General features: G+C 48.6%; 1 protein-coding gene and 1 non-coding gene across 2 annotated transcripts in view; both read left to right on the forward strand.

The window, feature by feature from the left end:
* The window catches only part of HPCAL1 (hippocalcin like 1), a 111390-nt gene that overhangs the window by 77383 nt on the left and 20297 nt on the right, over nucleotides 1-13710 (forward strand). Inside the window, exon 2 of the mRNA XM_068564498.1 lies at nucleotides 1772-1858. The gene's annotated coding sequence lies outside the window, so the exon portion shown is untranslated. The remainder of the gene's footprint in view (nucleotides 1-1771; nucleotides 1859-13710) is intronic.
* Nucleotides 2215-2287, forward strand: TRNAE-UUC (transfer RNA glutamic acid (anticodon UUC)). The gene has a single exon. It is a non-coding gene; the product is annotated as a tRNA-Glu (tRNA).

A 13710-nucleotide genomic window follows, 5' to 3' on the forward strand; every position in this document is an offset into this window, starting at 1 on the left:
CCTCCGCTTTGTCACAGATGGGGAAACTGAGGATGGCAGAGATCACAGGGCTACTCAGCACAGGCCCACCTCTCTGCTCTCCCCACTGCACAGAGCTTGCCCCGTGAGAGCTGGGGTGTGTCTGGTGAGACGGTGTCCATGTGGACTAGGGACGCTTTCATCCATCCCTGAGCTGATCCCTGAGCTTGATGTTCCTGCAGGGCTGCCCCCACGAGGCTGGAAATGGTCGGGCCTCTGTGGCCGGATGTCAGACTGACCTGCAGCCAGGCGAGGCCCCTAGGTATTAACTGTGCAGTATGGCTGGAGGGCGGGGTCCCCCCAGGAGGGCTGCAGCCCTGGGACCCACCTGCTCCAGCTCCGGGAAAGCAAAAGCCCCCCTAACCCGAGGGGGTGCCTGCCCACTGCATTCTCATGCCTCCTATAAGCCCCTGTAACTAACAAGTGCATCTGGAAAGAGCAGAAGTGGGTTTAGGGATTTGCATTTTGAGCGTCCCACTTAGCCGCGTGTGACCTTGGCAAGTGTCCCCAAGTCTGTTTGCTCCTCTGTAAACCGGGGTTTAGAATGGACCTTCCCCGCCAGGGCTGTTAGGAGGGCGGGATGATAAAATGACCACCAGACACAATGCTTCTAGCACATTCTACCACCGACTCTTGTTACTGGTTTTCGCAAGGGTGACCTTGTGGAGGGCCCTTGACCCTGTCCGGATCTTGATTTCCCTGAGTGTCAAAGCAGGGATCACAGAGTCGTGAGATGAATTCGCTGAGATCATTGACATGAAAGCGCCTTTTAAAAATATGAGATGAGGTGAGCATAGAGGAATTTTAGGGCAGTGAAACTGCTCTGTATGATACTATAATGGTGGATACAAGACATTATACATTTGTCCAAACCCGCAGAATGTAAAACACCAAGAATGAACTCTCATGTGAACTATGGATTTGGGGTGATAATATGTATCAGTGTAGGTCCACCGATTGTAACACATATACCCCGGTGTGTGGAGGGGATGCTGAACGTGGGGAAAGTTGTGTCTGGGGGACAGGGGGTCTGTGGGAACTCTGCTTTCTGCTCTGTTTTGCCGTGACCATAAAACTGCTCTAAAAAATAAAGTCTATTAAAAATGTTACATATAGATACATATATGTGTGTATGTATATATATAAAATCTGTAAGTGACCTCCAGTGAGAATTTCTGGTGGGAAGATGTGTGGCTTTTTCTGCTCCACGTCTGGAATCCTAGCAGTGAGTTTAAATAATGTAACTGGCATATGAAGCTCTATATTGGTGAAGCAGGGTCGAATTTCAACTCTGAACAAAGTGCACTCTGCCTGCAGTTATGTCCGTGTGATGCATTTTGGGGCACTCGTTTGTCAAACATGGATTATTTATGGAGCGCCTGCTGCATACAGGCTCTGGGCCAGGAGCCAGCTGCACAGAAACGAAGATGCCGCCTCCCTGCCCTTGTGGAGCTCACAGTCAGTTTGGGGGAGCTGCAGCCCCTCATTCTGCAGGAGCAAGGGGAGCCCCGGGGGCCCTCACACTGTGGGGGACTGGGCTTTCCGGGATGGGTGAGCTACTCAGTTCCTGTCCTCAGGACCACTCCAGTGAGTGCATATAAAGCATGATCATTGCTGTGGAGGGAGAGAACCTTGTATTACGAGAAGATAATGCAGAAATGGGCGTAGATTGCACGGAACCGACCGGAGAGAAAGCCAGTTGCTCTGAGCCGGGGTGTCCCCACCCCACATGATGGTCTGTCCTCTCTTCCAGGGCATGGTCTAGCAGCCCAGGCCAGGACGTGGGACCGGCCTCCGAGGTTCTGATCTCTGCTCCCTCTCCGCCTCCACTTGGCCTTGGGTAAGTGTTCCTGGAGACCAGACGGGCCTGGGGGCAGGTGAGGATGGGGAGCTGAGGGGCCTCTACCAGTCTATGGGGTCCTGACCACGTGCCGGTGTGCACGGACTTGACCCAGCTCAACGGAACAAACAGGGAAGACCGGGCTTTGGGGGGACAGCCTGCCCAGCACTCCCATGAGATGGGTCAGGAAACTGGAGCCTGGAGACAAAAAGAACCACCCAGGTCTTACAGTAATCTAGGTTTCTTGTCCTAAATTGGCCGGGTTTTTGTGGGTAAGTCATTTGGCCTGGGTGCTTTGGTGGTGGGATGCGTCCATTGAGGAGAATTAGCGAATCAGAATATAAGGGGCAGGGAATTCCCTGGTGGTCCAGTGGTTAGGACTCAGCACTTTCACTGCTGAGGGCCCGGGTTTGATCCCTGGTCAGGGAACTAAGATCCTGCAAGCCATGCAGCAAGGCCAAAAAAAAAAAAAAAAAAAAAATATAAGGGGCAGACTTTTTTTTTTAACTATTTATTTTATTTAATTTATTTATTTTTAATAGATCTTTATTGGAGTATAATTGCTTCACAATACCGTGTTAGTTTCTGTTGCACAACAAAGCAAATCAGCCATATGCATACACATGTCCCTGTATCCCCTCCCTCTTGAGCCTGCCTCCTCCCTATCCCACCCCTCTGGGTCATCGCAAAGCACCGAGCCGATCTCCCTGTGCTATGCTGCTGCTTCCCACCAGGCAACTATTTTACATTCGGTAGTGTGTATATGTCCATGCTACTCTCACTTCGCCTCAGCTTCGCCCTCCCACCCCATGTCCTCAAGTCCTTTCTCTATGTCTACCTCTTTATTTCTGCCCTGCAACTAGGTTCATCAGTAACATTTTTTTTTTTTTTTTAGATTCTATACATATGCCTTAGCATACGGTATTTGTTTTTCTTTCTCACTTACTTCACTCTAGGTCCATCCACCTCACTACAGATAACTCAATTTCATTTCTTTTTATGGCTGAGTAATATTCCACTGTATATATGTGCCACATCTTCTTCATCCATTCATCTGTCAATGGATATCTAGGTTGGTTCCATGTCCTGGCTATTGTAAATAGTGCTGCAGTGAACATTGTGGTGCATGTCTCTTTTTGAATTATGATTTTCTCAGTGTGCCCAGCAGTGGGATTGCTGGGTCATATACTAGTTCTATTTTTAGTTTTTTAAGGAACCTCCATACTGTTTTCCATAGTGGTTGTATCAATTTACATTCCTACCTACAGTGTAGGAGGGTTCCCTTTTCACCACACCCTTTCCAGCATTTATCGTTTCTAGCTTTTTTGATAATGGCCATTCTGGCCGGCGTGAGGTGATACCTCATTATAGTTTTGATTTGCATTTCTCGAATAATTAGTGATGTTGAGCATCTTTTCATGTGCCTCTTGGCCATCTGTATGTCTTCCTTGGTGAAATGTCTATTTAGGTCTTCCGCCCATTTTTTAACTGGATTGTTTGTTTTTTTGATGTTGAGCTCCATGAGCTATTTGTATATTTTGGAGATTAATCCTTTGTCTGTTGCTTCATTTGCAAATATTTTCTCCCATTCTGAGGGTTGTCTTTTTGTCTTGTTTATGGTTTCCTTTGCTGTGCAAAAGCTTTTAAGTTTAATTAAGTTCCATTTGGTTATTTTTGTTTTTATTTCTGGTACTCTAGGAGGTGGGTCAAAAAAGATCTTGCTGTGGTTTACGTCAAAGGGTGTTTTTCCTATGTTTTCTTCTAAAGGTTTTATAGTGTCTGGTCTTACATTTAAGTCTTTAATCCATTTGGAGTTTATTTTTGTGTATGGTATTAGGGAGTGTTCTAATTTCATTCTTTTACATGTAGCTGTCCAGTTTTCCCAGCACCACTTATTGAAGAGGCTGTCTTTTCTCCATTGTACGTTCTTACATCCTTTGTCATAAATTAGGTGACCATATGTGCGTGGGTTTATCTCTGGGCATTCTATCCTGTACCACTGATCTATATTTCTGTTTTTGTGCCAGTACCATACTGTCTTGATTACTGAAGCTTTGTGGTATAGTTTGAAGTCGGGGAACCTGATTCCTCCAGCTCCATTTTTCTCTCTCAAGATTGCTTTGGCTATTCGGGGTCTTTTGTGTTTCCATACGAATTGTAAGATTTTTTGTTCTAATTCTGTGGAGAATGCCATGGGTAGTTTGATAGGGATTGCATTGAATCTGTAGATTGCTTTGGGTAGTATAGTCATTTTCACAATATTGATTCTTCCAATCCAAGAACATGGTATATTTCTCCATCTGTTTATGTCATCTTTGATTTCTTTCATCAGTGTTCTATAGTTTTCTGAGTACAAGTCTTTTGGCTCCTCAGGCAGGTTTATTCCTAGGTATTTTATTCTTTTTGTTGCAATGGTAAATGGGAGTGTTTCCTTAATTTCTCTTTCTGATTTTTCGTTATTGGTGTATAGGGATGCCAGAGATTTCTGTGCATTAATTTGGTATCCTGCAGCCTTACCAAATTCATTGATTAGTTCTAGTAGTTTTCTGGTGGCACCTTTAGGATTTTCTATGTATAGTATCATGTCATCGGCAAATAGTGACAGTTTTACTTCTTTTCCAATTTGTATTCCTTTTATTTCTTTTTCTTCTCTGATTGCCATGGCGAGGACTTCCAAAACTATGTTGAATAAGAGTGGTGAGAGTGGACATCCTTGTCTTGTTCCTGATCCTAGTGGAAATGCTTTCAGTTTTTCACCATTGTGTATGATGCTTGCTGTGGGTTTGTCATATATGGTCTTTATTATGTTGAGGTAGGTTCCCTCTATGCCCATTTTCTTGAGAGTTTTTATCATAAATCGGTGTTGAATTTTGTCAAAAGCTTTTTCTGCATCTATTGAGATGGTCATATGGTTTTTATTCCTTAATTTGTTAATGTGGTGTATCACATTGATTGATTTGCATATATTGAAGAATCCTTGCATCCCTGGGACAAATCCCACTTGATCGTGGTGTACGATCCTTTTAATGTGCTGTTGGATTCTGTTTGCTAGTATTTTGTTGAGGATTTTTGTATCTATCTTCATCAGTGATATTGGTCTATAATTTTCTATTTTTGTGATATCTTTTTCTGGTTTTGGTATCAGGGTGATGGTGGCTTTTAGAATGAATCTGGGAGTGTTTCTCCCTCTGCAATGTTTCGGAAGCATTTGAGAAGGATCGGTGTTAGCTCTTCTCTAAATGTTTGATAGAATTCGCCTGTGAAGCCATCTGTTCCTGGACTTCGGTTTGCTGGAAGATTTTTAATTACGGTTTCAGTTTCATTACTTGTGATAGGTCTGTTTATATTTTCTAATTCTTCCTGGTTCAGTCTTGAAAAATTGTGCCTTTCCAAGAATTTGTCCTTTTCTTCATGGTTGTCCATTTTATTGGCATATAGTTGTTTGTAGTAGTCTCTTATAATCCTTTGTATTCCTGCAGTGTCAGTTGTGATTTCTCCTTTTTCATTTCTAATTTTATTGATTTGCGTCCTCTCCCTTTTTTTCTTGACGAGTCTGGCTAAGGGTTTATCAGTTTTGTTTGTCTCCTCAAAGAACCAGCTTTCAGTTTTATTGATCTTTGCTATTGTTTTCTTCATTTCTATTTCATTATTTCTGCTCTGATCTTTATGATTTCTTTCCTTCTACTGACTTTGGGTTTTCTTTGTTCTTCTTTCTCTAGTTGTTTTCAGTGTTGGGTTAGATTGTTTATTTGAGATTTTTCTTGTTTCTTGAGGTGAGATTGAATTGCTATAAACTTCCCGCCTAGAACTGCCTTTGCTGCGTCCCATAGGTTTCAGGTCATCGTGATCTCGTTGTCATTTGTTTCTATGTATTTTTTTATTTCTTCTTTGGTTTCTTCAGTGATCTCTTGGTTATTTAGTAGCGCACTGTTTAGCCTCCATGTATTTGTGTTTTTTAGTTTTTTTCCTGTAACTGATTTCCAATCTCATAGCGTTGTGGTCAGAAAAGATGCTTGATATGATTTCAATTTTCTTAAATTTTCAGAGGCTTGATTTGTGACCCAAGATGTGATCTATCCTGGAGAATGTTCCATGTATGTGCACTTGAGAAGAAAGTGTATTCTGCCACTTTTGGGTGGAATGTTCTATAAATATCAATTAGATCTATCTGGTCTATTGTGTCATTTAAAGCTTTGGGTTTCCTTATTTATTTTCTGTTTGGATGATCTGTCCATTGGTGTAAGTGCAGTGTCGATTTCTCCTTTCATGGTTGTTAACATTTGCCTTATGTATTGGGGTGCTCCTATGTTGGGTGCATAAACATTTATAATTGTTATATCTTCTTCTTGGATTGATCCTTTGATCATTATGTAGTGTCCCTCCTTATCTCTTGTAACAGTCTATTTTAAAGTCTATTTTATCTGATACAAGTATTGCTACTCTAGCTTTCTTTTGATTTCCATTTACATGGAATATCTTTTTCCATCCCTTCACTTTCAGGCTGTATGTGTCCCTAGGTCTGAAGTGGGTCTCTCGTAGACAGCATATATATGGGTCTTGTTTTTGTATCCATTCAGCCGGTCTGTGTCTTTTGGTTGGGACATTTAATCCATTTACATTCAAGGTTATTATCAATATGTATGTTCCTATTACCATTTTCTTAATTGTTTTGGGTTTGTTTTTGTGGGTCTTTTTCTTCTCTTGTGTTTCCCACTTAGAGAAGTTTCTTTAGCATTTGTTGTAAAGCTGGTTTGGTGATGTGAATTCTCTTAGCTTTTGTTTGTCTGAGAAGTTTTTGACTTTTCCATTGAATTTGAATGAGATCCTTGCTGGGTAGAGTAATCTTGGTTGTAGGTTTTTCTCTTTCATCACTTTAAGTATATCCTGCCACTCCCTTCTGGCCTGCAGAGTTTCCACTGAAAAATCAGCTGATAACCTTAGGGGATTCCTTTGTATGTTATTTTTTGTTTTTCCCTTGCTGCTTTTAATATTTTTTCTTTGAATTTAATTTTTGTTAGTTTGATTAATATGTGTCTTGGTATGTTTTTCCTAGGGTTTATCCTGTATGGAACTCTCTGTGCTTCCTGGACTTGGGTGACTATTTCCTTTCCCATGTTACGGAATTTTTCCACTATAATCTCTTCAAATATTTTCTCAGACCATTTCTTTTTCTCTTCTTCCTCTGGGACCCCTATAATTTGAATCTTGGTGTGTTTAGTGTTGTCCCAGAGGTCTCTGAGATTGTCTTCAATTCTTTTCATTCCTTTTTCTTTATTCTGCTCCTCGGCAGTTATTTCCACCGTTTTGTCTTCCAGCTCACTTATTCGTTCTTCTGCCTCAGTTATTCTGTTATTGATTTCTTCTAGTGTATTTTTCATTTCAGTTATTGTGTTGTTCATCGCTGTTTGTTTGTTCTTTAGTTCTGCTAGATCTTTGTTAAACATTTCTTGTATTTTCTCAATCCGTGCTTCCATTCTATTTCCACGATTCTGGATCATCTTTACTATCATTACTCTGAATTCTTTTTCAGGTAGATTGCCTATTTCCTCTTCATTTATTTGGTCTTGTAGGTTTTTACCTTGCTCCTTCATCTGTGACATATTTTTTTTGCTGTCTCATTTTTTTTTTCTTTTTATGAGTGGGATTGTGTTCCTGTTTTACTGGTTGTTTGACCTGAGGCTTCCAACACTGGAGTTTGTAGGCTATTGGGTAGAGCTGGGTCTTGGTGCTGAGATGAGGCACTCTGTGAGAGCTCAGTCCAATGAATATTCCCTGGGGTCTGAGGTTCTCTGTTAGTCCAGTGGTGTGGACTCGGAGCTCCCACCGCAGGAGCTTTCCCCCAACCCCGGGCCTGCGAATCAAGATCCCTCAAGCTGCATGGGGTGGCAAAAAAAAAAAAAGAGAAAAATAACAAAGTAAAAAATAAAATTAGACTAGGAAACTAACAGTTATGTTAGAAAGAATGTAAAAATAAAAATATAGATGAATCAACAACCAGAAGGTACATCAGTACCACAGTAGTAAAATAGAGGAGGAGGGAAAGGAAACAAAAGGGGGGGGTGGTGGATGGAAAGGTCTTGGGTGTGGAGGGCGGGGCCTAAGCAAGGGTGAGGTTTGGGGGGTGGGTGGGGCCAATGCTCAGGACCCCCAGGGCTGAAAAAGGCCCTGGGGGCTGTGCGGGGTGGGGCTTAGGCTCAAGGAACAGAAGGGGCCCAGGCGTTCCCCCAACCCCGGTCTCAGAGGGCAGAGGACCTCACCTGGGGGCCCAGCAGGCTTTCTGGGCTCGAGTGGGCAGGGCAAACTCCCTCCTCTCCTCTCCTGCTCCTCCGGTCTGGGGTCTGGGAGGGCCCCTCCCGCCTGCCTCTCCTCATCTCCCCGGCCTCCCTCCTATGCCCCCGAGGACCCATGTGGCCTGGAGGGGGGTTTGGAGGGCGGGGATCACCCTGGGAGCTCAGCAGCCTCCCAGTGCCTGAGTGGGTGGGGCAGTCACCCTCCGCTCCTCCCTGAGGGCAAGGGGCAGACTTTGAAGGGGACACTCCGGGGGAGGGCAGGGGTGAGTGTGGTCGGGGCCCTCAGTGCTCCCAGCCCACGTCCCACAGCCCTGGGCTCCTCCCACAGGATGCCTGGTGCCCCTCTCCCAGGTGAATAGACTTTGCTCCATCCCCAAACCAGGGTCTGCAAGGACGCAGCACCCTGCAGCTGGCTCCAGCTGTCAACCCTGATGACAAAGTGGGAAATGGGTATCGAGTCCTCCCTCCTCTAACTAAGAAGGGGGCCCTGGTCGCTGAGGCTCTTGCCGCTGAGCTATTCCCTCTCCACCCACATCTCCTGTCATCCTCCACCCAGACCCCATCCTCCCAGAGGCACAAGGGTCCCGGTGCTGAGCCTCCCCTCCCCTCCCTTCTCACCCCGTCAACCCAACCCCCTCCCATGGCCACACTGGGACCTCAGCCGCATCGTTTACCTCTGACAGCTTGGGTTCAAACGCCCCCTTCTCCCACCCACCTCCCTCTTCCCAGTCGTCTCTCTCCAGCCCCCGCCTTTGCTGCCCTTCCCGTCTCCCCAAACTGATCACAGGAATCTCTTCCTTGCCCAGAGTCCCCTCACCCTCCTGTCCTCCTGCATGGCAAGGCCCTAACCGGGTCCGAACCCCAAACCTGGAGCGCTGTACCCCACCTGCTCTCCTGTCAGACAAGGGGCAAAGTGCAAGGTAATTAGCATGACCTGTGAGCCCTTCATCTGTTTGAATCCGCTACCCTCCCGGCCTCATCTCAAGCTTTGGGTGTGAGGGAGGCTCTGTGAAAGCAGGGCACCTGCACCGTCTGAAGGTGGCATCCAGCCCCTGGGCCTTTGCTCAGCGTTGCCCTCTGCCTGCACCACCTTTCCCCTTGTATCCGTTTCACACATCCCATCCCTTCCCAGGCCTTCCTGACCCTGGGCGAGCCGGTGCCTGTCACCTGTGCCCAGAGGCACTCTGTACTGCTCCCTTGTGATCCCTATTGCCCTACGGGCTGCACGTTGCTCTTCTCGAGCTGAGTGTTCAGTCCTGTCCCGAAGGAAGGAACCAGTCGGTGGGTGGGACAAAGGCCTTTGACCTTGGATCTGTGCACTCGGATCCCTCTAGGCCACTTAGCCTCCCCCCAGTCTCACCCATAAGGTGGTTAATCACACCTCCCTCCCTGGGGTGGTTACAAGAGCAGAGCTAAGAATAGTGTCCGGTGCGGTGCTGGGTCCGGGTGCCTGCCGTGGGGGTAGAAGGAGGATCGGTGGTCCCTTAGCTCCTCCGCCTTCCCGCCCAGTTGTCCAGTAGTTAGTACAGTGACTGCCCTTCGTCCTCAGCCCTGCCCTGCCTGCCCCCAGTGCTCTGAGCGACCACTGAGGCCAGGGATGTGGGCTCTGTTCCCGAAGTGGGGGGATGGCTTGGGGCAGCGGCTGTTGGAGGCTCAGCCCTGCCTGGCCATGCCCAGCCCAGGAGAGCCAGCCTTAGAGCCGTCCCAGGACGTCTGGAATTTTCTCGCCCTCAGAAGCAGAGGATGCCGCTTTGTAATTCTCATCTTCCCACCCAGAAGGCATCACCTTTAGCGCTCGGCCATGAGGCTGAGATCTGGACCCCAAGCATGCTGAAGTGTCACCACCTTAATTTCCGAGGTCGCTGGGTGCCCGGCATGACGACCGGTGTGTCTGAGGGCAGATGCCAGGTTGCCGGTTCCATCTGGGGGCTCCCACCAGATGTGAGCTGGCAGCTCAGACACACAGGCCCCAGCAGACCCCGGGTGTGGCTGCTTTCACGCCGGCACAGATGCCGCGGCAGCAGCCGAGCACTCTCTCTCCTCCCCGCATCCCGTGGGTGGGGCTTTCCTGCCTCTCTTGTTTGGACACTGGGGTGTGGACTTCCTGACGGAGGGGTGTTTCTCCCACTGCCCCATCCTTCCTTCTCTCATCTTCCCTGTTCACCCAGTGAAAACATTCCCTGGGGCGGAAAATGAGACCCAGGCGGGGCCCTCTGCCTCAGGAGACAGATTAGTGAATGCGTCTCTGGGCTTTTCTCCCCAAAGAAAACAGGCATAGCTTCACGTGGAAGGTGCTGCTTTCATTAGTCCAATCTCCTTTCACCAGCCCTGTTGGAGCTGGGTCTGGGTCTCCTTACCTGGACATCACCCGCATACAGATGCCCAGCTGGAGGCTGGCGGGTGGGCCCAGGTGCATGGGGTGAGGGTGGTGCCTGGCCAGGCTGAGTCCTGCTGAGGCATCAGGAGTTGGAGCAGGTGCAGGGGTCCAAAGGGGGCAGAGGAGCTGGTCCGTGGTGTCTCTTCCCATCCCGAGGCCCCAGGTATTTCAGTGCACACATGGCAAATACTCAGTAACCCCTCCACCCCTACCACCAAGAGATCAGAAGCTCTGGGGGGCAGATGGCACCTCTGGCACAGGAACATCCTTGGTCAGGATGTGCTGGGTCAGTGATGGGAAATGGGAGGACCCCCTTCTCTCTGTCCCTCTGCCTTTGGTGATAGACAAGCCAGTGTGTCCCCTGCATCCTCCATCTCGGCCCACCTGCTCCAGGCACTGGAGAAGAGGCACCTGCGTGCTATGGCTGCGAGTCCCAGCCTCCCTCCACCAGCAATCATGCATTCATTCCCTCGACAAACATGTACCGATCACACACACTAGAGCTTCCCGGCTCTGGGCTTCCAATGGAGAACCAACTAGAATAAAACCTGGCCCCAGGAACTCTGTATTCTAGTTGGGGGGGAGAGAGACAATTCAGTAAAATAAAGAGAAAAAATAAAGTAGGAAAGGGGATAAGAATGTTTGTTGGGGCTTCAGTTTTGGACAGAGGACTTACAGAAGGCTTCACTGAGAAGTGCCCTGAACCAAGACCTGATGGAAGCGAGGGAGCAATTTGATATCAGAGGAAGAGCCAGTGCAAAGGGCCTGTGGCAGTAGCATGTCTGAGGTGTTCAGGAGTGGCAAGGAGATCAGTGTCACTGGAGGGGATGAACAAGTGGGGGGCTAGGAGATGAGCCGGACAGGCGGGAGGGTGTAGATCATGCCTGAGGAGTGGGACACTCACAACCATAATCCAACAAGGAGAAGCATCTCAGTGCAGCCAAAATCACACTGCATGGTGGACCTCTGCACACACTTCAAAGATAATTGTTGCTCATAGAGATTTAACCATGGCTGTGTAAGATGGTAGATGAACAGGGACATGGAGACCAGGGGTTCTGCAGGGGCCAGGAGAGACATGCCCCCGGGCTAACCTCTCCTCTGGGTGCTGTCCACCTGCCCGTCCCGAAGTGGCCTGCAGAATGGAAGCTGCTGTGGTTTTGAGGCGGGGCACCACGAAAGGGAAATCCTTCCTAGGTTGTACGTTGAGGGTTATTTTTAGAGTGACTAGCGATGACTTGGCAATGTCAGTTCCTGTGGGCGTCTCCTTCAACCCTCAACCACAGGGGCACGTCCTGCATGACGAGCGTCGTGGGCAAATGCGGGCTCACATGTGCGCACACACACGCACACACTGTGGTACGTACCACTTGTCTTGGCATTCTCATCCACTGCGCAATCAATGGAGGGATGGGGGCCATTGTCCTGGCCTGTCTGCAGGACGGCCAGCCCCAGGCAAGGGAATCGCTGTCTTTGGCATCCCTGAGCTTCTGCTCTGGGTAGGTTTCTGCATGAGAAGAAAGGCAGGGGTAAAAGGAAGGGCACCTGCTGGTCAGTCTTTGCTCAGCGCCCAAGGGGTGGGACAGAGAGGGAGGCTTCATAATGAACAAACGAAGGATCGAGCAATGTCCCCGAGGTCTTGCTGCCTGTTGGCCCCTGGCAGGGCCCCTGAGCCAGGCCTGGGCCCACTCGGCTCTTCCCCCGCTGTCGCCCACCTCTCCCGTCGAGCCCACGCTGCTCCTTCTTACTTCACCTCCCAAGGCACCCGGTGCGGTCCCAGGCCCATGGCCATGATTTCTGAGACAGCCCAGATTTCACATTTTCTCTCCTGTGGACCCCTCAAATTTTCTTGGGTTTGTCAGACCCCAGGTGCACATTTTTAGCTTAGAAATACCCCTGGGGCATGCTTACCAGACGGTAGCTCTGGTGGCTGTTCCTAGGACCTCAGAGGGTCTCCAGGAAACTGGCTCTTCCACTGATGTCGCAGAACATCTGGGTCAGAAGGCCTCTGATGGACAATTCGGATACCTGGAGGGCCAGGAAGGCAGGCTCTCGGGCATGCTGGACAGCGCTCCGCGGCTACAGATGCACTGAACTGCTGGGCCCGTGGAGGAGCTGGGGCTGCCTGCCAGGGGCACCCTCGTCGCCGGCCTTCTCTCCCTCTTCCTTGCTCCCTCTCACCAATTACGCGTCCATCCTGTGTGTGTGTGTGTGTGTGTGTGTGTGTGTCAGGTGCTGTGCTAATTGGCTGTGGATTATTCCTAGCCGCGCCCTGAGTAACTGGAACTCAGCTCTATGTCTTTGGGGAAAAGGGTCAAGGAAGGACCCCTGGGCCCTGGCCTGGAATGCCACCTTCCTTCCCTCCCCCTTCTGCCACCCCTTCTACTGCCCCCCTCGCTCCCCACACACCTCCAGCACCGTGCTGTCTCAGAGTTAGGCTAGAGTAGGAACTAACTCAGAGTAGAAAAAGAAAGAGGAATTCACGCCTTCCACGCCTTCCTTCCTTCCCAGCTAGACTGGAGGAGCTTTGGGGGCACCTTGTACTTTTGTGTATCCCAGTGATTCCCACTCAGTAGGTGCTCAGTTAATCTGTGTTGATCGACACTTTCTGTGTGAGTTTGTGCTTTGGCCCCAGCTCTCCCTGCAGAATCTGTGGCTTCTGGTGCTGTGATTTAAAGAATAAAAATGGCAAAGGGCCACGTTTATGAGCTGTCTTCACTCTGATTGTAAATACAGTCTCTGATGACAGCTCAAGACCTTAGCCCTGGGCCCACCAAGGGGCAGCTGGCACCTCACCATCTGTGTGTCTTGGCCAGGCTGATGCCACTTTTAGGAAGAATGACTTACTGTTTTTATTTCTCTCCAAAGACATTAAACATGAATCAAATAGCAGATGAGATGATTCACTGGAAGTTTTCTTCCAAGTTTCAAAAAGCACACACAAAAAATGGGGATTGGTGTGCTGAACCGCACTTAAGTGAAGCGAGGCAGCGTTCGGCGGGAGCCATCCCTCCAGGGGCTCTGCCGTGGGCAGCACCTCGCAGAGTGGACCTTGCCCTGAGGTCGGAGCCCTGTGTCAACCGGCACAAAACCCCAGGGGGGCCACGTGGTTCTTGAAAACACCTCAAGTCTAATGTTTATAATGACATTTCTTCTGTTTCTACCCAAGACATCATAGAATGTGA

The sequence above is a fragment of the Eschrichtius robustus genome, chromosome 15 (genome assembly GCF_028021215.1).
Source record: "Eschrichtius robustus isolate mEscRob2 chromosome 15, mEscRob2.pri, whole genome shotgun sequence".
Taxonomy (NCBI): Eukaryota; Metazoa; Chordata; class Mammalia; order Artiodactyla; family Eschrichtiidae; genus Eschrichtius; species Eschrichtius robustus.